A 25,181-nucleotide genomic window follows, 5' to 3' on the forward strand; every position below is an offset into this window, starting at 1 on the left:
TCCTCATGTAAGAGAGATCAAGGAGGCCAGGGAGGCTTGGATATCAGTCAGCAAAGCCTAAATCCCACCTTTCGTTTGACTCTGAGCATAGAGTGTAAGTTTCTCCTGAAGCAGAGTTGGTCCTTCATGTGCCTGCGCCAGCCCTGTGCTATCCCAGAATGAAGGAGCTCTGCTCCTATGTGTGATATCCACATGGCTGGCCTTTCCCTTCTGTTTTCCCATTCTTACTTCTGCTGAATGTTCAAATGTTCATTTGTAGTCTCTCCATACCAATATAATGTTTTCCAGGACTGCTGTGTCAGGATTGTTCTTCAAAGTGGTCATGGCACTGTCCTAGGGAGGTAGGTGATCAGGGCTTTTCCAAATCAGGTCATTCCTCTCTTTGCTCTGTGCAAGGTTGGTAACAGTATCTGACATGGCAGGATCTGGCCCTATCCTATACTGTAGGGACTGCTCTTGGCTATTTCTAACAAGGAGCTGCCACTGCCCCCAGGAACACACAGGCTGCAATGAAAAAAGGAGGTGATGTGGAAGAAAGGCAGTGTTCTCACCCTCCTCTGGCAGACTAAGAATGGAGAAACATAAAGTTACTAAAGGCTTGTCTGACACAAAGATGGATGAAGCCAGAAGACGTCTTTATGGGAGTCCCTTTCAATCCTGGATCTCTACATCTTGTATAACTTTCACTTACTAGTGAGCTGTGCCATGAAATAAAGAGATCTCAGTGGTTCATTAGATTTTATACAGGCCATTCACTCCTTCCAGACCTGTCACAGCCTGCAGTTTAGGATTTCTAAGAGGAATGGTGCTTACTGGTGTTCAACTAGTTTTAGACAACTCAGGTGAAAGTAAATCTGTGGTCTCCTATGACCAAGAGTGACCACTTTCCTCTTGATAGGAGTACACAAAAGATGCATGCAGGCATATCTGCCCTTCTTGTCTCAGCCATCTACACCAGGCCCTTTAATCTGACCAGCTATAATGATTTTTAGACTTACAACAATCTGCAAGGGAATACAGAAAGGTAAAAGTTTGCCCTCTTTCATCTGGCTGAAACTGGGGGCCTTTGTTTGTCTGTCCCATCTACACATACATGTCTCAGCACAATTCCTCTTACAAACCTGGCCTTGCTGTTGTGGTGCTGCATGCTTACTGCATGGCCTGCTTACAAAGGGAAGAATAATGTGATCACAGTCTAGACACAAAGTGGTGCCTCTACTTCCACTTCCCACATTCTGATACAAACCTGAGATGACCCAGATAGAATGGCAGATGAATGCTGTGCCATGCAACCCAGCCCAGCTCTGTGAAATGTCACCAAAATTCACCAGAAAAGGGCAACAGGGAATTTGGTGGGCCAGGTAAGGATAAGAGAACTACTACATCTGAAGATGAGTACCTCCTGCTTTTCATCACACCTGAATGTTGCCTTTTTGCTGCACCAAGACCCAGCCTGTGCTTCAGCCAGAAGGCTGTGCCACTGCTGCAGAGGGGAGTGGCAGGGACTCAGTTCTAGGTTGCCTCCTTAGGGCAACCATGAGAACCACCTCTTGGAGAGTCACAGAATATTCTGAGTTGGAAGGGACCCACAAAGATCATCAAGTCCAACTCTAAAGCAAATAGCCCATACTGGGATAGAACTTGAAACCTTGGCATTATTAGCACCATGCTCTAACCCACTGAGATTATCCTAGAGTCTTTGGGATTGGAGGCTCAGAGTTTCAGATGGTAGAAATCAGCAAGAGTCACTGCTGTGAAGACATTCTGACTGGCATTGCCATGGTTTCTTACATATGTCCTGATTTTTTCCCTCCATCCTGCCATTTACACTGGCATCGCTATCCCAACACTGAAATTGCAGAAGCATGACACGAGCATACTTTCATTTTTTGAGATGATGGTTATTGTCAGTTTCATGTGTGGCAACACTAGGGGTTCGAGGAAGGAGCACAAGGTGTTGTTCAAACACAGTACAATATAACAGCTTTTGCCCAAAAAGGATGCAGTCAAAATCTAAGACTGTGAGAGGACATGGCCAGTCCAAGGGGCTGGAACAAATGAGACATCCCTGTCAGTGCAAAGGTAGCAGGCATAACACCCATTGGCTATTTTTTTCTGTCTAAAACTGACACTTCGACATCCAAATTAGTTACCCAGACTCTCTCCGTAGTTCAGAGAGAGAGTAACCAGGCATGTCTTCATGGATAGGAATTCTGTCCTACAGTAGGAACCAAAAACAGCTCAGAGGGTTTCTGCAGTTGGAACTGCCTTTTTCTGCTCATTAACTATAAAGGGATTTAAACCACAGGTTCAGCTGTTCAGTATTTCCCACACTACCACACATGTATTTTAAATACATAGTATGTATAGAGTAGCATGCACAAGTAACACACTTCCTTCAGCCTAAGAGGAAAACTGGAGGGAGCCTATTTTCCAGATGAAGAAATAAACTGAGATGGACTAAAAATTCCTCCTTGCTCTTCTTTATAGAAGAGTGCTTCTTTCAGTTCCTGATAAAGACAGACATCCTCCTTGTGCAGCTCTTAGGAAATAACACCACTGTTTTCCTTCCACCCATACTGCTTACAGTATGCAACAGTAGCACCTTACTCTTAAACCATTCTCCCCAGTAGTAGCTCTCACTCTTTTGTGACCTGAGGTGCATCTCATTTACTCGCCAAGGGTCCCCTCAGCAGCATGGGTCTGTACCACTCTCATGCCTCCCTTATGATAAAGGAAGCCTGGGATTGCCATGTCTGATTTTTCCTGGCAGTTTTGAAATAGCTGCTTTAGGTACCTGCCTTGACACTGGGGATGCTCTAAGCTGAGTTCTCCCCTGCTTTGCCCAAGGCACAGAGTGCAAAACGCTCTCAGGCCCAGACAGCAATTGGGTTATGCCTCCAGTTTGACCAAGCGGAAGGCAGAAAGGAAAAAAAGGAATGAGAGCAGAGGCAGATCTGCAGGTGTGATTGCGTATGTCAACAAGGGGCTCCTGCAAAGGCTACATAATAACAGGTGCCAGTGAGAGGATGTTCCAGCCCACTGTGCATTCAGAAAGCAATTGCTGGTGACATTTCTTCACGCCAACCTCCTCCTCAGAGAGGAACTTGCTGGTTCTGAAGTGTTACACTTGTTTGGATGTGGGAGGCTGATAAACTAGAAGCAGGGTCTGCTTCCATGTGATGAATTAACAGGCAAGCTAGGAAAAAAACCAGTCCCTTTAATCCGACGAGCTATAATGATTTTTAGACTTGCAACAACCTACAAGGGAGTACAGAAAGGTAAAAGTTTGCTTTTTCACCTTGCTGAGACTGGGGGCCTTTGCCCATCTCTCTCATTAATGCTGCTAGGGACTCCTGTTCTTAAATCATATAATGGAACATAATCGGTGAGATAGAAAGCCTTCCCATGGCAGCTGATCTGCTGAGTAACTGTCTAAAAGGCACATCAGAGAGATTTTCTCTGCAACGCGGGTTCATGTGACCGACAGCATCGTAAGATCCGTGGCAGCTGATTGGTGTCTTGCCTCAATGCCTAGTGGCTTGTTGTGAAAGCATGCAAGTTTTCTACAACTCAGATACACTAGATTTCTTTTAAATGAGTTCTTCATTTTGTTGCCAATCAAGTGACTTAGCTTGGCTTGCATTATTCTTTTGAAAGCAACCACATGCCTTTTGTTGTTTGAAAAATTTGCTGAATTGTTCGTTCCCATGACCAGAATTCTCTGTTGTCTGGGACATGTTCATCATCATTGCCCCAGTGGGTCTTTCCCCAGTGCTGAAATGACCATTGCTTATGTCATCCTCACAGCAGCTGACTGACTTAGTGATTACAAACTACAGTATATCTGAAAAAGACAAAAGTGGGGTTTCAGACTATTTAGTAACACAGAGAAGGCTCTGTTGTCACATTCATGCTTTATCAACTAGCATTCAGCCAGCCAAAAATGAGGCAAATGTTCTCTTGGACCCCTGAGAAACTGCTATTTGTCAACACCACCTGTGTGTGACTTCAAGCTGTTTTTTTTATTTTTCACTTGAAGGTTTTAACCTTTCACAGATGACTTCAAGCCTTCACAGACCTTCAGAAACCAGCAGACATACACATGCACATACACAAAAAACCCTGTATCCATCAGCCCCAATACAAATAATTCTTCTGTGACATAACACTGCCACTCATCTAGGTTGCATTTTAAGTATGTTGAACACCATTTATCAGTCCAAGTCACTGGGGCATATTCTGTATCTTGTCATGTTCCTGAGGTACCTCAGTGACCCGTCGGATGAGAGCCGCAGTTGATTGCAAGGTTAGCACAACAGCGCCTCTGCCATCCTCCCCACCTTCAGGACAAAAACAGATGGTGAAGATGGGGTTTGCAAGGTGAGAAAAAGACATGACCAAGGTAGACTCATTCTTCTCCAGGTCTCCTCAAATCCTGGCTGGTCTCTGGGACCACTGCCAGCCAGCTCCCAGACCTCTCCATGCTTCTTTTCTTTGCAATATGAGGCAAGAGTGAAAGCAATCAACCAAACAAATCTTCTTTCCAGAGTACGAAACTTTACAGGTCTAAGTCTCTTTTGCAAATATTTTCTAACGTGGAAGCTATGGCAGTCAGACTCCCAAACCCCAGGGCCAGGAGGAAGGTCTGGAAGCTCTGACTGGTTCTCTGGACACAAATTGCCATCAGCCTATGTACTCTGTTCTGGGAAGGAGCTGAAATCAGTGCAGACAGTGCTCCCAGCCTTAAGGAGGTCTTCAAGGGCTATCAGGCAACACTGGATACACAGCCACTGTAAAAGACAACCTCCTGGCCACTGGTCTGAGCTGATGGTGATAAAACAAGATTCTGCTTTTGGAGTGGGTGACTATATTTCATGAAACAAGCTATTTTTATTCTATCTATTTATTCCAAATTGAACAAGAAAACTTGGATTTTGAGGAGGCTAGCCAGTCTCAGAGCTCTCTGAGCATTATCTTTGTCTTGTTACAAAAGTGCATTGTGTAAGGAAAAGAAAACAGGATCAACCCCACTAAATGCACAGTTACATATGCAGACATCCATATACGCAGTTATGCCCACATGATTCTGTCATTTTTACATGGGAAAAAAAATACAGACATACAGGACAGATTTGCAGACTGCATTTATAGTTCATATCCATTATAGTTCTGAGCCACATAGTGCCCATTTAAGGGGACAGCCCTGCCCTTTCTTTGCTGATTGTGTTGAGGTGTCTACAGAGCAAATCCCCAAGCAACATTTAAACAACCTGAAGGCTTCTGTGTTGTGGTCTGATCCTCAGGGGTTGTGGTTTTCTGAACAGCCAAGCACAGTCTCCTTATATTGTATTTAAAATATACTCAAGGAAGGGGAGGCCCAAAAGTCTGAGTTGCAGAAGCACTCAACAGGAATGGAATACCCTGTGAATGAGGCTAGCTTTTGTATTAGCTCTGTATTACCAGCTTCCTTCTACTTCCTCATTTTAAAAACATTTTGGGGAATTTCCTTTCTATTTTGGAACTTCTGCTTGTAGTTGCAATTGAAACCAAGACCTGTGAAGATATGTAGTGGTGGTAAGCCCCTACAAATGACCACAGCAAACCTCCATACCCAAATACTCAGCAGCAGTAGGTTGTTCTCTGTAAAGCAGCATATAGGCATGGTAAAGAATGACTAACAAAAGTGAATTAATACGTTCCGCTATTGTCTGAGTGTTCTCATGCAACATAAGCAAGATGAAAATGTTTGAATGGGCTTATACTCAAAAATCTGTGTTTAATTACTCTTTTTTTTTCCTTGAAGGCACCTTAAAATGACACCTTTTTAATGCTGTCTGCATGCAGTGCTACAGGCTGGGCACACAGAGCTGGAGAACAGCCAGGCAGAAAGGGACTTGGGAGTTTGGATTGATGGGAAGCTGAACATGAGCCAGCAGTGTGCCCAGGTGACCAAGAAGGCCAATGGCATCCTGGCCTGGATCAGGAACAGTGTGGCCAACAGGACCAGGGAAGTGATTCTTCCCCTGTACTCAGCACTGGTGAGGCCACACCTGGAGTACTGTGTCCAGTTCTGGGCCCCTCAGTTCAGGAAGGATATTGAGGTGCTGGAGCAGGTCCAGAGAAGAGCAACAGGGCTGGTGAAGGGACTCGAGCACAAGTCCTATGAGGAGAGGCTGAGGGAGCTGGGGTTGTTTAGCCTGGAGAAGAGGAGGCTCAGGGGAGACCTCATCACTCTCTACAACTCCCTGAAAGGAGGTTGTAGCCAGGTGGGGGTTGGCCTCTTCTCCCAGGCAACTATCAGTAAGACAAGAGGGTATGGTCTTAAGATCTGCCAGGGGAGGTTTAGGTTAGATATTAGGAAGAAATTCTTTACAGAGAGCATAATCAGGCATTGGAATGGGCTGCCCAGGGAAGTGGTGGATTCTCCATCCCTGGAGGTCTTTAAGATGAGACTGGATGTGGCACTTAGTGCCATGGTCTAGTAACCACGGCAGTAGTGGATCAAGAGTTGGACTTGATGATCTCAGAGGTCCTTTCCAACTTGGCTGATTCTATGATTCTATGATTCTGTGATTCTAAAGAAGGTAGAGGAAAACATTTCCATTAAAGGCACAGCCTTTCTTCTTTAAGTGTCAGCTAAGTTCCCCCTCACCTTCTTCTGTCACCCAAGAAGAAGCCAAAAAAAACCAAAGGCAAGATTTATAATTGCCAGTAGCACTACAATGAAAAAATTAAGGAAAACAAACAAACAAAAAAACCCCCAAAACAACTCCCCCCAACAACAACCAACCAAAAAACCCAGAAACAAACAAACAAAACAAAACCAGAAAAACCCCACCCGCCAAACAAACCTCAAAGAACCAGGAAAGACTGTTGCTCTTCCTTGTGCTTCTCAGCAGAAAAATTTAAAAAAAAAAAAAAAAAAAAGCCTAAATCTGTATCATGGTATCACAAAAGTGACATTGCAAATCAATTTTAAGAATTCTGCCTATAGATACCATCTAGGGGAATTTCTGATGGGAAGTGTATCTAATAAAATAACTGAACAATAACTGAAACTTTTTTAAGTACCCCAAACAATGGAAATGAAAAACTACATCTGAACCGGCTGTGAGAAGAAATTAATAAGAATACATTTAGATCTTTCTGTTCTTTTTCAGTCATCTCTCTCTGATAAGTCACTTCTCAGCAGGCCTGAATAGTGTTGATGGGAAACAGAAGATGCTCATTGTCCATTAGTAAGACAAATACTGCAATTGAGGTTGAATGAGGAGGTGCAGACTCTCTTATTTCCCACACCTTCAGGCTGATAAATTAGTTCATCCCCTGAGTAATTTAAGAAATATGGGCTTTATGAAGAAATAGCAACTTGTTTGAATGTAGGAGGAAAGCAAAAAGTCAATGAAGTGTGCTGAGCTGTGTGCAGGCTGGATGTTTTGCCTGTTTGAAGAGAAAGGGTGCTATGGAGTGTTTGCAGTTTAAGACTATGGCAGAGAGTCTTTCAGAAAAGCTGGTATTTTTTCTTCCCCAAGGATTTAGAGCTTAGGCTGATAATTTTAGCCAAGGAAGGGGTCTTTCTAAGAACACAACCAAATCCTTTGGGCCCTGGAGAACAATGAAAGTCCCTTTCTCCATTGCTGCCAGGAAAGGAAAATTAGTGTGATTTGTGGTGCTTTTCCTAATATGAAGCACAATTACCTGGACAGGACACAGGAAAAGGATTCAGTCACTTTTACTACATTTTTACTACATGTATGAGCTACACAGAATTCAGATGCATGCATGCAGAACAGTTACAGGAAAAAACAAAACAACCCCAAAACTCAACCAAAAAAACTCAGATGCTAGGAACATTATACTTCATAACCCATTCTGTGTCTGCTAGGGTACAGTAAACTTTTCCTTGTGTTGCTGCAAAAGAGCTGTCCTGGTCCACTGGGCAAAACCTTTGCTAAGAGTCACTAGCCATCTTGATTTACATACTAGATTGCAACACATCCAGCTGGCACCTGTTTAGAGTGGCAGCATTTTCTGAGTAATGTGTACACTGTCCTAGATTCCTGATGTATTTTTTGTGAGGAAAAAAGACTTCAAAAGCATCGCTCCCGTCAGGGTGCCTGCTCTCCTATACTTTTCTCTATCTGTGAAACTTACAAAAAACAAGAGCTGGGATCCTGAAATGAGCACTTTACCCAGCAAAGAGGTTAGAGAAACATCTATGATATGCAAAGCAGATGAAATGCATTTAAAGGCTGAACCTGATCTTTTTTGTGCTGTGGACTTCCCTGTAGCTGTGCTAGCAGTCCCCCCTCAGACAAAGTCTGTCCAGGGAAATTCCCTTTCTGCCTTCAGTATCCTCCTGAATAATTATATTTCAAAATTTCTTTAAAATAAAGAGAGCTGCTGGCTCTCCCACTTCCATTTGTTTTGAAGGATTTGCTCATTAGACAGCATTTGAACCAGAGACTGTATTACCAGGGTCTGAATGGAGAAGTCCAACTAGAAAAGTAGAGCTGGAGGAGGAGGAGAGTTGCCTGTGGCTGAAGCCAGTGTGGACGAGTGGTGGATAACGATGATTTCCTCAAGGTTAGCACAGACTTTATGCAAGTCACTCTCCTGAAGTGAAAGCTTGCACCCTTCACATATAAATCGGGAAACATCAGATGGCTGATTTGAAAACCAGTGGTTAATGCTTAACTGATTCACTGAAAGGGTTGTCAAGCTGCCCAGGGCAGTGGTGGAGTCATCATCCCTGGAGGCTTTTAAAAGACACGTAGATGTGGCACTTCGGGACATGGTTTAATGGTGGACTTGGAAGTGTCAGGTTAACAGTTGGACTCAAAGATCTCAGAGGTATTTTCCAAAATAAATAATTCTTTGATTCTATAGATTCAATTTTCTGCTTTGATAAGAAAAAGTTACTGTGTCAGTCTGTTATATGTATAAAAAGGCTGGGTTTCTGGCCTGAGGGTGGGCATGCTCTGTTGCCTCTGATGTTGTTGGTCTAGACATCAGCATGATTATTATTAACCTTGCTTACTATAGCACAGAGCCCAGGGCTCAATCAAATCAGGGTACCGCAGGGTGGAAGAGGGACCAGATTTCTGTCTAAGCAGGTTATAACCTGGACACAGCAGGTTCCTGGGGTCTGCGTGAGAAGGTTACCAGTTTGAAGGGATCTGGTAATCCTTTTCAAATAAAGAACCAGCTACCACTTTTCTGGGAAATATTTTTATAATATAAGCACAATAGCCTGGAGATTTCTGCCATGAGCCAGCTCTCTGAAGTTAGGATACCTTCAGATTTCCCTGGGGTGAGGATGGAGGCAGTGATATGCCCATTTGCAGGGTCCAGGTTCATGAGTAGGGTGCTGATGGGGCAGCTGCGGCCGCTTGACTGTGCTCCTACCCCCGGCCATCTCTGTGGTGAGCATCTGGCAGGGTCCAAGTGGTTAAATTTTCTGAGGAAAAATAGGTTAGATTTGTCTCTTTGCAAAATGAAGGGAAGATTGAAACTGTTTTGGAAATGACTTCTGCATCATAAAAAGTTTAACTGAATATAAAATACTTTCACTGAAAAAAAATGTTTTCTCAGCTGAAAATCAACTATTTGAAATGTAAGATAACTTCTTGCATTTCTTCCACTTTCAACAAGAAAGTTCCCAGTAGCCTGCCAAAATAAGAGTTTGGGCAGCTATTCTTAAGAAATAAAGCTCCTTTCAAATTTCTTCTTCAGGCCAGCACCAAAAAGATGTTTGTTTGGTTTGGTGTGGATCAGTAAAAGCAGAGTTGCAGATTTACCCAGCTCACCTGTGGTTTGCTCAGCATGGCTCCAAGCAGAGACTGACTTTTGCTTTCAGTTTGGCTCTGAGCTCTCTCGTGCAGAAGTTGAACTTTGAGAAATCCCCAAAGACGAAGCCCCGCCACAATACTACAGTTAGTCAAGTGTAGGATTTTCCCGTCATCTGTTTATAACTGACTAGAGAGTTTCTTGGGTTTTTTTGTTATTTTTCAAGAAACACTTAAGGTAGGGGGGTTTCAGGGATTATTTTTAGATATATTATATGAAAAAATAGAAACATAAGAAGTAAGAAAATCCATTTTACTTGATATTTGTGAGACATAATCAGTGTAAACATTTACTTGAGTAGAAGTAGGGCTACTGTTAGCCAAGAGAAGATGAATGCTCATTGCTGGGTTTCTGGGAAGCTGTGATCCAAGGCCACCATGGGTCCAACCTTACAACTGTGGATAAGAGCAAAGTGTGGCTGGTTGTAGTTAAATATTCCTGCTTGCCCAAGAAAGTGAGGAATTGTCTCTAGATGTGACTGGGTGAGTTTGGACCCTTTAGATGCTTGCTTATTCTTTTCCTCTCCTGTAACCAGTCCCTTATTTTTGCAATGAAGCTGTGGAAGGGGTACATCAGAGTCCTGGGATGAAGGGCCAAGAGTAAGATTTGACCTTGGCCTTGCAGGAGTATGTCAACATCACTTTGATGAGGTTGATGGAAACTATGCTTAAGTGAGGACTGAAGGATGAGGAAATGTCAGTCAGAAGAGATATTTTTTTTCCTTAGGAAAACAGGTAGCATGAATGCATAGGTTCATCTACAAAGCCAGGAAAGAGTACACAAAATCATCTAGTCTTGCTGCATGTCCACACTGAAATTAGGTCTGATTAGTCTTGGAGGAAGCCCAGCCAGCAATGTGTGCTGAATAAAATGCTTCTGCTTTTAGTTAACATATACACCTTCCCTCCACATCCCAAAAGGCTCTTCCATTATGGTCTCATCAGAGACCACCATTTACCTTGATTTTTTTTTTTGCCATGGTTCAGACTTTCACAATGGCTATTAATGGTTGGTTATTTCCATATTTTATTTTTCCCAGCTTGTACAGCTACCACTTCCCCTAATGCCAATTTCTCCGCCTTTCAAGAGACTCTTCTGGCAGTTTTTTCCCCTACATGAATGAACACATACCCTGAGTCATTTGATCTTCCTTGTAGTAAGTTATCTGGGCTGACATCCTTCAGATTTGTTCTGAAGAGTTTTTTCAAACCCTGCAGCAGTTTTTGAGGGATCTTTCTGCAGTTTCATCAGGTTTTCAAATCCTTAAAAAAAATAGAGATGCCAGCATGTCAAAAGTCCTTCAGTTCCAGTGTTTCAAACACTTTCCTAAAGTAAAATTAATATCCTTATTTCTGGTAATTGCTTTTGATATACCCAAGGGTCACATCCAGTTTTCAGTATCTAAAACTTCCATACAAATGGTTGTCTTGCTAATAAGCATCTGAAAGACGATTTAAAACAAGCAACCTGTTCCAGTTTCCATCATCTATCTGAATTAAAGCAAGATATGGATTACCTACACACAGAGGGTAAAAGCACTAGAAAAGCTGAGGCCAGGTGCCAGGGGCCATGCAGACACCAGTGGACAGGTCTGTCCATAGATGCCATGGACCACTGTGCAGCCAACATCTTTGGCTGCCGGAGAGGTGGGGACAGCTGTCCCATGACTCTGGTGACACCAGGTCCTACAGCAGCTTCACACCTGCAGTTTTGTGGGAACCCAAATTCATACCCAGGCAGAATAATATTGATAAAACTCCTGTGTATGGATACGCACTGTAGAGGTTGACTCTCAGAGATGAGTCTTTTTGATCAAGAGCATTTCTAAGAAGGGCTTGCATGCAGTTGATATGCAGTGAGGTCAGGGATAAGGCATCCTCCTGGATGAGTTTTGTGGGGCCAGACTGAATACAAGAGGCTTAGAAAAACAATAGTTGACAATATGCATATTATCTTCTCTCGATTATTGTTCAGTAAGAAATAGATGCAATGAGTTTGGCTAAAATCCCTCCTCCTGCCCAGAGCTGAGCAACTTAGTGGAACATTCATTTTGACACTCAAATAAACGGCATTTTCCTTTTTTGGCTATGTCTGATTTAAAATTAAATGGTCCATCCACTGATGGATAGGTGATGCACAGAAAGCACCAAAGACAGACTTTATCCTCCAGTGGGAGCTCCTCGAGTCCCTTGCTTTTCACTGGATGCTCGAAATCTCAGCAACTGCTAATTCTTTCATATGCCAAAAATAGCAGTATTGCCTCATGCTGCACTTTTATGGGGCTAATTTCTGACTGCACCTCAGCCCCAGTTCCTTCTATGCCTGAGTTTTAAAAGATCTAATCAGAGGCTAGGGTCCTGCCGCTTAGCTTCCCAGTAAGGGACAAAAGGATGTGACTGCTGCCTGGGACGAGAGAGGAGGTTAGTGTTTGGGACTGTGACAGGTCCAGGAGCTGGGTTGTATTTCCACGCAAAACCCAAGTACACAAGGCCTATTGGCAGTACACCAGGGTCCTCCATTGGCTTGGGTGGCCTACAGACACTTGCACTTGCCTTGAAGGACATTTGCTTCTGGCAAACTGTGAGTTGGTCCATAGTCACAATCCTCCAGTGCACTGGGCTGAGACCGACGCAGGATCCTGCGCCTTCCAGTTTACCTTCTCTCATGGAGGATTAAAAAGTGTAGATGTATTTTCTATCACATTTACACCTGGTTCCCATGTCAGGTAACAATCAAATCTTCAGGGATCTCAAAGAGAGCAGAGTCAGAGCAATATATTGTGAACCATGCCTTCAAGGCATATGAAGATTCTCCTATGTCAGCCAGCTGCAGCTTCATCTGTTTGTTCCCTGTGTAGCTCCCTTTTTCTTGACAGAGCAGGTGCAGGGTCACATGTGGAATGAGAAATACGAGTGATGCTCCAATAATGCCCTTCTCTCGTGCAAAGAGAGGAGCACACCCACATATGTGCTGCTTCCTCCCAAGCCCTTGCTTGCTGTGCCAGCTGAGTGCTAACAGGGAGCTTCAGGGCTGCTGAGAACTGTAAAGGCTTTGTTGACATTTAACTATTAACCAATTTTGTGGAGACTGAAGTAAAAGGTGCTGTTTGTGGGAGGTGATATGTGGATGAGAGAAAGAGTAGGAGTAGTAGGTGTCATGCAGTAAGAGCTGTCTGAGTGTGTTTACCCATTTTGACCTTGGCTGCAGGCACCCGTGCTTGGCTAAACCTGGGAGCTAAGTACTACTGGGCCTGGCTAGCAGGACATTGTCTGGAAGTAGAGGCACTGGATAACTGCATGACTGGACTTAAAAGCCCTGCCAAATGTGAGAGCACAGGCAAGGAGTGGGACAAAACCTTCTGGCTCCATTCATGCTGGTGGCTGAAACAGCCCATCCAGGCTGACACCATGGCACAATCTGAAGCTGATCTCCAAACAAACCTGGAGCCACCTCACTCTGATGAGATGAGAGTTGCACAGCTCTCTTAGCTTCAGTCAGCACTGAAGACTTCCTGTCAGGGAATGGGCACTGCTTCAGGCAGACCTTAGCAAGGGGAGGATGAGCATTAATTGGCTCAACTCAGCCCTGGGGCTTATCACTGGGGTGGCCCCACAGCCCTCTATGGCTCATCTTCCCTGATCTCAGAGGTGCCTCTCACCACTGTCACAAGTGGGCTGCACAAGGACATGCCACGTACATTTGCACTGGGGTAACAACAGGACCCAGCTCTCATCTGCTTTTTGTTCACCCATAAATCTCACTATTCCCCTCTGGGAGGATGCTGAGGAGGACAAAATGAGTTTCCTCTGGGCATGCAGGAAATCATGTGGGACTGAAAGTAAGGTGGAAAAAGAAAATGCCAAATTTTCCTAAGTCTGAAACATTTAATCAAGCTTTGCTCTGGCTTTAGCTTGGAGTCCCACCTAGTTCAGCTCTGGGCACTGGAGTGGGTCTGTGCAGATAAGCAATGTCCACCTGTGGCTGCAGGGCAGAGGAGCTCACCTTCAAGACCACTGCCAGCAGGTGCACACTCACACAGCTTTGCTTTTCCAGTCGACCCTAGGACTCACCCAGGGCTGGTGAGGATCCTGCAGCCCAGGCATCGAAGGGTCTGCCCTGGATACAATGGAGTGCAAGAAGTGGGAAAAGAGTCTCCCTGGGAAGGTTACAAAGGACTTGGAGACACATAGCTGAAGCAGGGCTGTGCAAGCCAGGGCTAGATGAAACTAGGGAACAGGAATATGGAGATGGACAGGGACATCCTCTCCAAAAAGCCTATGGGCTGCCATCACTAAGCCCCAAGTGCAAAAGTCATTCAGGCTCTCAAGATGCTTTAGAGAAAGAATCTTCTGTGTTTGTGATTATTTGACCCTTCACCCCAGAGCTGAGAAGACACAGAAATGAAAGTGGGTAGTTGGGTGTGGGTCTGGGCTTCCAGAGGGGCTGCTGCTCCCCAGGGCATGGGGACTGGCACACAGCTGCTGTCTGCACATGGGTCTGCACAGCCAGGCTTGAGATACAGGCACCCTCAACTATTGCAAGAGACTAATTATCTGTCCCATCTTTGCCTCAGATTCCTGCAGCTGGAAATTGCATTTATCCACCTGAACTGAGTGGACTCATAGGAAACTCCTCAAGGAATGCCACAAGAGAGATGTATGCTTTTTCCCTGCTTCTTGCTAGTGCAATTTCTTGCTTTTTCCAGGTACAATTTGCAGTTTTGAAATGCTCCTCCCTGGGCTGGATAGGCAGTTTCTGTGCTGGTTTTAGCAGTCCCCCTGCTCTCCCAGTCACAGTAACAACCCATCCTGAGTACAGGGCTGGGGACTTCCTGTCAGGCTGAGGAGGAGAGACATTTTCTAGCTTGTTCCTACTCCTTCTGCCTGGTTTCATTACCAAAGGTCTTCTGCCCAGTGTTCAGCACTTTCCCCTGATCTTCTCTCCATGGACCAGCCAAGGTGATGGGAGCTGTCTCCAGGCCAGCCAGCAGGGCAGGGCAGAGCAGGGTGCCTGGCTGCCATGGAAACTGTTTGCTGCCAGTGCTTTGCACACAGGGGAAACATACAAAGGTCCTGTGCTCTGCCTTCCGAGAGGAAACAGCTTCACCTCCATGCTTGGTAAGAAACTTTCCACCCCTACAGGGGAGAGCACTGCAGGTAGCCAAGGTGAAAGTCTTCAGGATCTGTGAGGAAGCCGAGGTTGTTCCATGTGCCCCAAAAACAGCCATGTGCCAGGGCTACTCAAGGCCAAGGTGCTGCACAGGGCAGCCCCAGTGTCTACAGAAGTAGACACTGCTGTTATGGTGGACATAGCCTCTGGAGCACTTTCACAGCACCAGGGAATCTCACACTCAGGTCTTATCTATGAAATGAGTGGGGAGAAAGTGTGTTTGCCCATGTCCTAGACTCAGAGCAGCGAGTGGTCCTTCATAGTGTCCTCACCCGGTGACTGGGGAGATGCCAAACACTGGCCATGGCAATGCTGGCACATTGCACGAGCTGGCTCTGGGATGACCTGGCACAGGGCAGTCCACATCTTTGCTGCCAAGCAAGGAGACCTCATCCAAGCTGTCTGCTGGGGACAGCCAGCTTGTGCCAGTTTCCGGATGGTGTCAAGGAGCTGCTGGCAAGGGCTGGCTGTCCTGGACAGAGCTGTGTTAGCAACACCTGAACAACTTCTGAGAGGAATGATCCTGTGCCAGCGATGGGGAAAGTCCGTGACAGCATCTTGTTTGCTAGCAGAGCAGGTGCCCTGGCGAGCACAGGGCTGATGATGTGCTGGCAGGAGACCTCTGTGGGTTGCCTCATACTGCTGAACATGGGGAGGTCCTGGATGGAGGCTCTGAAGGCATCACCAGCAATGTCCAGGGTTACCAGCCCTCCTGACAGGTTCAGGAGCACAGGACCTCCTGAATGTTAATGGGCTGTATGTGCCTTTGCAAGAATTTCGAGTGCAGCCCCAAATGCCATGCAGAAAACTGCTGAGGCAGAAGGGATGGTAGTTTACTAGGTCTGCAAGGCAGCACACTGCCAGCTGTGCTGCCCACCCTGCGACAGCAACAGGGGGAAAATGACAGGCATGAATGTCAGCCTTGGGACGCCCACAGCGTGTTTCCTTTCCACCAGCAGACAGGATGTTAGCTGTCATGGGTGCTAATTAGTCCACAATGCAATGCTTCTGATTTTCCTCAGTGAATCTCTCAGTTTGAGGCTATCCCTTCTCAGACCTGTCTTTTAACAGGGCCACAGCACTGAAGCCCCCATCCTTTTGATGTCTTCTCTAGGTGCAACATATTTTTAAAAATGCAGAATCCTGTATTCTAAAAGCATCCCATAGCACCACTGGCCATTTCTGACTAAAGTTGTCTTTAGTCAGAAATGTCTTTAGACATTTCTGCCCAGATGTCTGCAGTGCTGATAGATTCAGGTGTGTCCAAAAGCAACATCGTATGTGCCGCTGCACATTTCTTGTGGCACATAGATGAGAATAGCTGTGTATATGCAGAAAGGTCATGAAAACCTTTTCTGGCTTGCCTCAGAGTTTCATTTACAAGTAAAGTGAAATTATTAGCTGTTTAGAGATAAGCTGGTTACAACTGATGTGTGGATACCTAATAAAAGTTTTACTGCTTTAAACAAGATGTGTTGGTGGAAGCACAGATTCTGCCCTGTGTGGAATAACCATTCGGTTCAGCATCTATGAGGGCAGCAGCTGCTTCCCAGCAGCTGGATGCTGCTTGTCACTGGCCGCATGATGAGCATTCTGGTCCCACCAGTCTGCAGGTGAAATAGAGCAATAGAACAACTCCGAGGTTTTCTCCAGTGGGAAATCTCCAGCTTACTTTGAACCCCATCATGCAGCATCATAATACAGTAGTAGCAGAATTGTACCAGAGCTGTGAGTTACCACCCCCCAGCTTTTGCTGCTGTCTATAACTTCCAGACAGGGAATGGTGACAATTAGGAACAAGGCAGTAACACTTGAAGTCCCTCCAGTCATTTTAAAGCTTCACGTATGCCTTGATGGGCTGATCCACTGCAACCTGGACACCTCTTGTCATGGAGTGGTGTGGGCTCTGCAGGCTGATCCCTGTATGGGAGATGCCTCAGCTCCCAGTTTACCACATTGAACTTATCTGATCATAGCTCACAATTACTGGTCTTGGAGTCACAGATTTGTGTGTGGTGGCATCAACTAGTGTCATATCAGGTCGATAATGTTTCAAAACATGCTTAACTTTCCTGGTGTCAAAACCATGGTTTTGGTGTTCATTGAATACATTCACATTGCAGCTTTCATAAGACTGTAATTTATCAAAAGCACAAAGAGGAATCACACAGGCCAAGTTTCTAGAGCTCACATGAAAGTTAGAGAATAGGTAGAATGAAAGTTTTAAGGTCTCTAAAAACAACGATGACATATTTTTCCCAGAGAGAACCTTTTTAGTTTGGGTGATATTTTTAGTGTTGCTTTCTTTCAACACAAATGTTACATTTCCAAAGAAAGCAGACGCCTCCTATAATAATGACAGCCAGCCTCTGAGTTTCTCATCGGAACAATTTCTATGAATTGTTTTGAACCAACCTGCACGAGAATCTGGGTACATTATTATGTGTTTATAAATAGGTCTGTTTTCACAAAGCTCTTTCCCAAGAAAATTGCTCCCAATTAATATGAAGTATTTTCACTCATTACTTTTATTATAAAAAAGAGGGATCCCACATAGATCAGAGTCCTGTTATGCTAAGAGTTAATAAAGGGATAAGTCTTACTCTGAAAAACCTCATCTTTTGGATTTGCTCCAGACCTCTGCAGTTCCTGATTGTCTTATGCCTACCTCCAAATGAATCAGCCCCATCACTGTGTTGAGTTCTTAACTACTCCTTTTGTCACCATATTCCTGTGAGGAAAGGTAGCATTAGTAACCCCATGTTACAGATGGGGACTTGTGGTGCAGAGGGGTGAAATGTCAAGCTGATGGTAATCTGAACCAGAGCAGGGGGTGGATGCCTACTCTTCCCCTAAAAGCAACACCCTGCCCACTAGGCTTCCACACGGCTGGTGCTATGATAGTATTACTTCTTTATTCATTAATTTCCCATCAGCCTGCCTATGAAAGAAAACTCGCAGTACTATTGTCAGGTGGTTGAACAAGGGAGCTAAAGCATTTAGCTAGTATAAGCACACAAAGGGTGAAAAATGGAAGTGAGTAAAAGTGAATGAAGAGAAAAAGTGAAGGGCAGGCGCAGCATGGCTGTCAAGAAGTAGTAGGAGGGTATGGAAAGGAAACTGAAGCTTCAAGCTGACCCATAAAACTCCACAGTGTTACCAGCAACCTCACTGACTTCACCTTCAGAGATTCTGTTTTGCAATAACCTTCTCTTGTCTCATTGACACCTGCCCACTCCAGTCCTGTGGCCAGCAAGAAACCCTCCCACCTCCTTTAATCGCAGCCTTCCACACAAGGGTCTCTGCTGTCAGCCACCAGACTCTGCATGACTCACCCCCTCTGCATCTCTGCAGATACTTCCCTGAACTTTCTAGCTTAGTATGGCAAGAATAAAAGGCAAATAAATGTGGTTGCATGATGACAGGAATCAGATCTCCAGTTTTGGGATGAGATCCAGCATCTCTGTAGGAGAGTTCAGTACATGTTGTGCCTCCCTGCTCAGACCTCGCTGCCTGGGCAAGAGAAGGAGCCAGGGCAACACAGAAAACACCACACCGAGCCCAAGCTCCCTCACTCCTTGTTCTATCAGTGCAAAGAATCCCCCAAACACATTTCCCTCCACAAGGAAACACAGTGCTAGCTTCATCATCAGGTTGGAAATCAAGATAGTTGTTAATTAAATGACTTTCCCAAATGTCACAATAAGAGCTGCAGATCAGACTTGCTTCACTCTCCTGAAAGCCAGTTGAGTGTTGTCTTCAGTACACTGCTCCTCTCACCTCGTGCAATTGCACCTGCAGTCATGGCGAGAGTTGGTCTGGGTCCACTGACCTCTTCAACATGACATCAGTGGAAAATTCAGTAAAAAACCTGTGGGTGTAGGAATCCTGTCCCCATAAATATTAGAAGAGGATGCACCTTGTTTAATGTCTTCACTGTCAGGAGTGATCAATGAAGTTAGAATCTAATGAGAAATATGCAAACTCAGCCTCAGGGTACAGAAGATGCCTGGTACAAAAATAAACATCAGCTGTCAGAAATTGTCCTCTAGACAACATCCCAAGGAATATGTTTCTTCAGGGTCTCAGTTTGCTATGAAGGCTGTGTGCTTTAAAGCAAAAGGTTTGTCCCACTTACTTTCTGAAGTTTGTCACTTCCTGATAGTTTTCCAACATAAATCCAAAGGATTTCTGATTGGCCTGTTGGTTAACAACTAGAAAGTAACCATGTGATTATCCTTATCTTTTCCTAATGCTACTGATAGTTGCTTGGTAGGTTCAGAAAGCAGACACTTCAGTGACTTTTTCTCATGAGCCAACTCTTCACTCAATGTCTAGATCTGCAGTAGTTGATTAGAGTGTATCCTGCATGCTGCTGCAAGCAGGAATTGGTTTGAGGGCTGGAGAGAACTAGTTTCTAGATAGCTGAATCTGCAGGATAATAAATTCATTAATTTTCTGGAAATGACTTATGGTTCAGTTACTACAATCACCTGCATTAACCCAGTCTGGTTGTTTGTGAACTTCTGTAGGGAAGAGGAAAAAAATCACCATTTAGACTGGGAACAGTCAGGACCAGATGGTTCACAGGTGTGGCAACCAAATCACAAAGGCTATTGCCCCCGTGTGAAATTCGCTTGTATAGTGGCTATGAAGAGTAATGCTCCAGTAAGTGCTCTGTGGTATTTGTATAGGTTACTGCCTGCACAGAAAAAAACCCAGAGAATATTCCCTCTGTGACTCCTCTCAATCCTGAAAGGTGACAGCTTTATGAAGGTGGGTTACTCATAACGATTCTACCTTGTGAAAATTTTCCTTCTATTAAGTGTAGTGGTGGCTTTTCTATTTATGCTTCTATAGATTCAGGGGCTCTAGACCGTGTCTGCAGGTAGCAAGTCTGGAGTGTTCCCCAAGATGGCAACATTTTTTGAAATACAAAAGACATTTTTCATTTAAAGGCTGATTAATTTGTGCTGATCACAGACACACAAAAATCTCTTTCCATTGGGCTTTGTGGGCCTTTTCCATTGCTTCATGTCATGGTGAAGCCACCAGTGGCTTGGTCACAAGGTGTGAGGTCTCGGGGAGGGACTGTGGGTGCAGCACAAAGGAAGCTCGGTTTAACCTGACTTTCACATGAGCCTCTTCTGCACCTCAGAGCTTTTGCCTATTCATTGATTTCAGTGTATTCAGTGGAAATGATACATCATTTTGTGAGATGAGCTGATTCAAGGCCTTTATGGCCATTAGTGCTGTCAGACACATGCCAATGAAGCAGCTGGGGCTCTACCCAGCTATTAGGATTAACACCAACTCAAGGGATAGGCTAAGCAGGGAGCCACCCAGGGGAGCAAGCTGCCAAGAGTGTGAAAACCATCCCAGCCCTCCTGCCCACACTGCCCAGAGAGCACTATGAAGGCAAGGCTTGGGTCAAAGGGAGGCAGCCACTACTGCTGAACAGCTGTGTGGAGGAGCAGCAGCTCCTGCTCTGCCCTGCCCCAGCTCACTGCCTGAAGGACAAACAGGAAAACCCGGGTCCCACTGGCTATTTGGATATTTCTCCTGGTTCTGCTGCTTGCCCTCTCCCTCTGTTTTCTACAATACGTGCAGCAGTGCTGCACGTCAGTGCTGGCATCTGACATTTGCTTGTCAGATGCTGAGATATCTTAAACTGGCTTTGTCTGGAGAGGTCGCAATAAAATCTGAGGTTGCCAGAGCACACCTCCCTCTTCCATACACCCAGGGCACAGACAAATTAGGTGCTGACACTAGCTGCAAATTATCTGATGGCTCCAGCAACAACATGGATTACACCACAGGGTTTGCTCTGTGCTCTTGGTAAATGCTATCTCCTTGCAGAAATGGACCATACTGAGCACAAAGGGGGGATGAGGCACTGGGACCACTTTCCTGCCCAGTATGGTCTGTTCCACACAGACACAGCTCTGAAAGCCAAAGCTAGAGGTTGGAGGAGGCAGGGACTCAGGGATGGACAAGGGACACAACTGCCCCTCCAGCTGATCTCCCATCACAAGCTAACACAGGGATGCTGCTGTCTCCTTCTTATAGAGACATCAACAGCCTTTCTTTTCCTGCAGGCTGCTGGAGTTTGTGGCACTTGTGGAGTAGGGTGTGTGATAGTATTTTTCACTTGTAACACCTAGCAAATTATGGCATCAAAGAAAACAGAGCAGTGAGTGCTTGTTCGGTGTTTGAGTTCCACCTGTCCCCCTGGCTGTTGGATGATTCTGGGCTCTGAGATGGAGCTGTATGGAAAGCCAGGAGGTGCCACACAGAGCCACTGCACAGACTTCAATCAGGAATGTTTCCAGCAAAAGAAAAATGTGTTAAACTCAGCCTTTCTCACAGTCTGACAGCTCCTGATGTTCATGTCAAGAAACGAATGCAAAAAAATGTGCTCTCTCTGAAGAGAGATATAACCGAAGAATAATTAATGAGTAAGGGCTCGTACAGCACAACTTGCCCCATTCCCCATGCAAAGAGTGCTCAAGACCTTGGACTTTCAGCACCTGAAGATCCAAGATGCTGATGCCCTTCCTGCCTTTCCTCCGAAAGAGTTTGTTTTAAATACATAATAAGCCTACTTGCAACACCACCATGCCCAGCTAGCAGTGCTGTTTGACTAACTGCACTGTGTCTATTAGAAGGGAAGTCAGGGGTTTGCAGTGAAGTAGCTGCAGCTCAAATAGCAGTGTTCTGCTTATTGGAAATCAGTTCAATAAAGGAAGGAGTCACTGCCACTAAGATCAGCAGGTACTTCCCATTGGTTTTTGTAAGTACGCTGTGACCTGGAGTAAAATAAGGCTACCACAGCCAACTCTTCTGCTTGGTTTAAAGGCTTTGCTACTCAAAAGAAAAACAGCAGGAAAATAAAGAGTCAAAATGCATTTCAGGGGAAACTGCCAATGGAAGCTTCTTAACAAAACAAGCTGAAACTAATGTGAACAAGGAGCCAGCACTAGCAGTCCTTGGCATGAGATGGAAGAGACGGAGGAAAGAGGCTCAGGTACTGCTGGGCTCACACAGGCCTGGTGGGAGGGAGGGAAAAGCAGCTGGGACCAATGCCAGGAAGGGCAGTTCCCACCAGCTCTCTCCTCCATCCCCTCTACAACAGCAGCCCCCACTGAACTCACGATTCTGCCAGTTCAGCTGCCCCAGGCACCACATGTGCACTCCCACATCTGCGACTGGCCTGAGGTCCTCTAGTGCAGGACACTGACAGCGGTGCCATATGATATATGCATGGGCAAGCCAAGGTGTACTGCCTTGCCCCTTGGCATTAAACATCTGTGCAGGCACTCAATGTACGTACCTGGCTGAAGGCAACCATGGCTTGCTCAAACCTTTGCTGAATAAGAGCGATGGTGCTGAACACCGGCGGGAAGGAACAGTCTTGAGGGGCTGAAAGCAAGAATGAGTTTGTTATCAGTTCCCATTTTCCAGCAAAGCTCCCACAAAGGTGAGGGATTTGAGTATTTACAGAAGTCATTGCTACAAAGTGTATATGGGAGGAGGATAAAGTCTGTTTGTGCTCCTAAGTCCTGGATGCTGCCAAATTTCCCCTCAAGTGGCAAGGCTCTGACTCCCAGTGGTTGGCATAACAGCTGCTGCCCCATGGAGCCAGCCAGGCTCGGCAGCACTGGCCAAGGCAGGTGCACAGTTGCAGCACTGTAGGCAAAGCCCTGGGGCCACCAGCTGAGGCACCCTGTAGGTGTCTGACTAAATTAGAGCAACCTCAGCACCACAGTGGCTGCTCAACCCAAGCTCCTTTTACGGGCAGTGGGGAGACATGGACACTTGTAGGACACCATTCTTCCCTCCCCACTTCTGCAGCCAGCCTGGGAGAAGAGGAGCTATGTCCTTTTCCAGAAGTGCCCATTTCTCTGCACTGACTCTGAAAGGCCCGTGGAGCAGATGGGTTGGATACAGACCCCCACACTCTGTAATGCAAGGTGAGAGGAGGCTGCTGTTAATGAGCCCAGCATGCAGAGGCAACCAAGCTTGTTTCAATTAGAAGTGGGTAAGCTGCCTCCTGCAAATCCATGGGGGAGCTCCCTTAAAGACCTAAAATCCCTGAAATCTGTGCTTTGGGACAGCAGGTTCTATGTGGCTGCCCGCCATCTGAACACAAGCATGAGTGCTAAGGAACAAGGCTATTTTAGGAACAAGTGACACAACAGAGGAGCATCAGAGTCAAGAAATGGCTCCTTGCTGCCAAGTGTTGACATGAGGCCAATAAAGGGCAGGTTATCACCCTTTGGGGGATGCCTGTCTTATTAAAGTCATATTTCAGTATTTCTTTGAGATACTTGAAAAGCAGGGTGATATATTTACAGAGAACTTTCTGAACATTTGGCCTCATTTACTGAGCAGGAAAAGAATGATTATCAAACACCATCTGCTTTTTATTGAACTTTGTTTCAGATTAATCAGAATTTCAGCAGCTTTTACCTCTAACTCTCAATGTTTACTCCTGAAAATTTATTAGCAGCATACCATTCCATGTGGTTTAAAATGGCAAACAAGCCTTGCTGCTGGGGTCTGCAAATCTTCTCTACCAAGATCTCACTAAGTCAGTGCAAACCAGCCCAGCACAAAGGGCAGGCACAGTGTCCTCCCTGAAGGTGTCAGAGACCAAGCCCTGTGAAGGATTATGGGGAGTCCATCCGGCTGAGACCACCCCTGTGGTGTCCCAGCCCATGTAACCCAAAATAGCAAATGCAGTTTCCCAGAGGACATGAGTGATGTTCCCAGTTGTTATTACCAGAAAAAGTAAAGCAGCAGCAGCAGAAGTCACCTTGCTCTGGCTGCAGGGAAAAGTGCTGGCAGGCATGACCATGAAGCTGCCGCAGCACTGCTTTGAGATATTAGAAAACTACTTTCTGCTAGGAAGAATGAAAGACAGGAGTGGCCTTGTATATTTACTCCTGGTTTATATCAGTTTGACACTGGTATATTTAATCCTGTGGCCTCTCTGGATGTGGGAATTTGTGTGACAGAAGTAGGTGAGACTGCTTCATACCTGCAGAGGATATGGTTTCTGAAGGCAATGCTTATTCCTGCCTGTACTATCATGGCCCTTTTTGCTGCCTACATTTTACAAATACCTAAATTTACACAATCAGAAGTCAAAGAAATGAACACTGAAATTGCTTACTATGTACATGAGTCTGTTATCAGAGCAGCAGGTCTTTTCTTTGAAGTGTTGACTCATTATTACCAGAAGGTCTTCTACACTCAGCTGCTCAACAAAAGGTCAGTACGTGACAAAGCCTGCGCTGCTCTCACAGCAGTCACTTCATAGCTCACGGAGTTAAAAGTGTTTTGGGAAAAGGTTGTTCTCTTAAGATGCTGTAGGGTGTTGTCCTCATGCTTGAGCCCCTTGGGACTCTGGCTGGGGGTAGTCCTCCAGCTCCAGTTTAAAATAGCATTTGTGTGAAAGGCACGGTCTAGCCATCACAGGTTTTGCAGTGTCAGAATAAAACACTAGCTTAGTGATACAGCAAGGGAAATATCTGTACCCTGCAAGGGAAGTGAGAATCAATCCTCACCCAGGCAGAGGCCCATTTTCTCCCCAGCTTACTCCCTTGTATCATGAGCACTGACCACATGAACTTATAGAACTCTCAGTGTTGTCCGTCATCCTGCCTCCATTTAAACCCACAAGGACTGTGCAGTGCAGACTCCCAAACAGGATGCACATGGGAGGGCAGACACTAGTTTCTTAATCTGGTGCGACATTTGCCATCACATGGCTCCAAAAGGTTGGCTGGGAACCTTTTCTGAATCTGCCTAGGACCAGCCAGGCACATTCTCTGCAGAGCAGGCAGGAGATGCTCAGGGAAACACAACCTTCCCAACTGCCACCCAGGGTGGGATGGGGGTTACAGGTGGTGGCAGCATGATGCTCATGGTGCCTGGATCGATATGCCACCAGGATGGCGAGGAAATAGTGCTGCACTGCAGGGAAGAATGGGTTTGTTCCTCTCCCCAAACTAGTGTAAAGCAAATTATTCCTATTGCTGTTATTCCTGTTGTTCTAGAGTTGCCACAATTTCATCTATTAAGCACATATAGCGAAGATTAAATGAGCTATATATTTCAAGTTACATATATACACACATGCACATTTTGACACC

The 25,181-nt window shown here is 45.4% G+C and overlaps 1 protein-coding gene across 1 annotated transcript in view; it reads right to left on the minus strand.

Annotated features, from left to right (window-relative positions):
- The window catches only part of TAGAP (T cell activation RhoGTPase activating protein), a 44,130-nt gene extending 21,750 nt beyond the window's left edge, over positions 1-22,380 (minus strand). Inside the window, exon 1 of the mRNA XM_051801557.1 lies at positions 22,355-22,380. The gene's annotated coding sequence lies outside the window, so the exon portion shown is untranslated. The remainder of the gene's footprint in view (positions 1-22,354) is intronic.
- Between the last annotated feature and the right edge of the window lie 2,801 nt (positions 22,381-25,181).

Source organism: Manacus candei, unplaced genomic scaffold (genome assembly GCF_025592945.1).
Source record: "Manacus candei isolate 608988 ecotype Guabito, Panama unplaced genomic scaffold, ASM2559294v1 h1tg000052l, whole genome shotgun sequence".
Classification (NCBI taxonomy): domain Eukaryota; kingdom Metazoa; phylum Chordata; class Aves; order Passeriformes; family Pipridae; genus Manacus; species Manacus candei.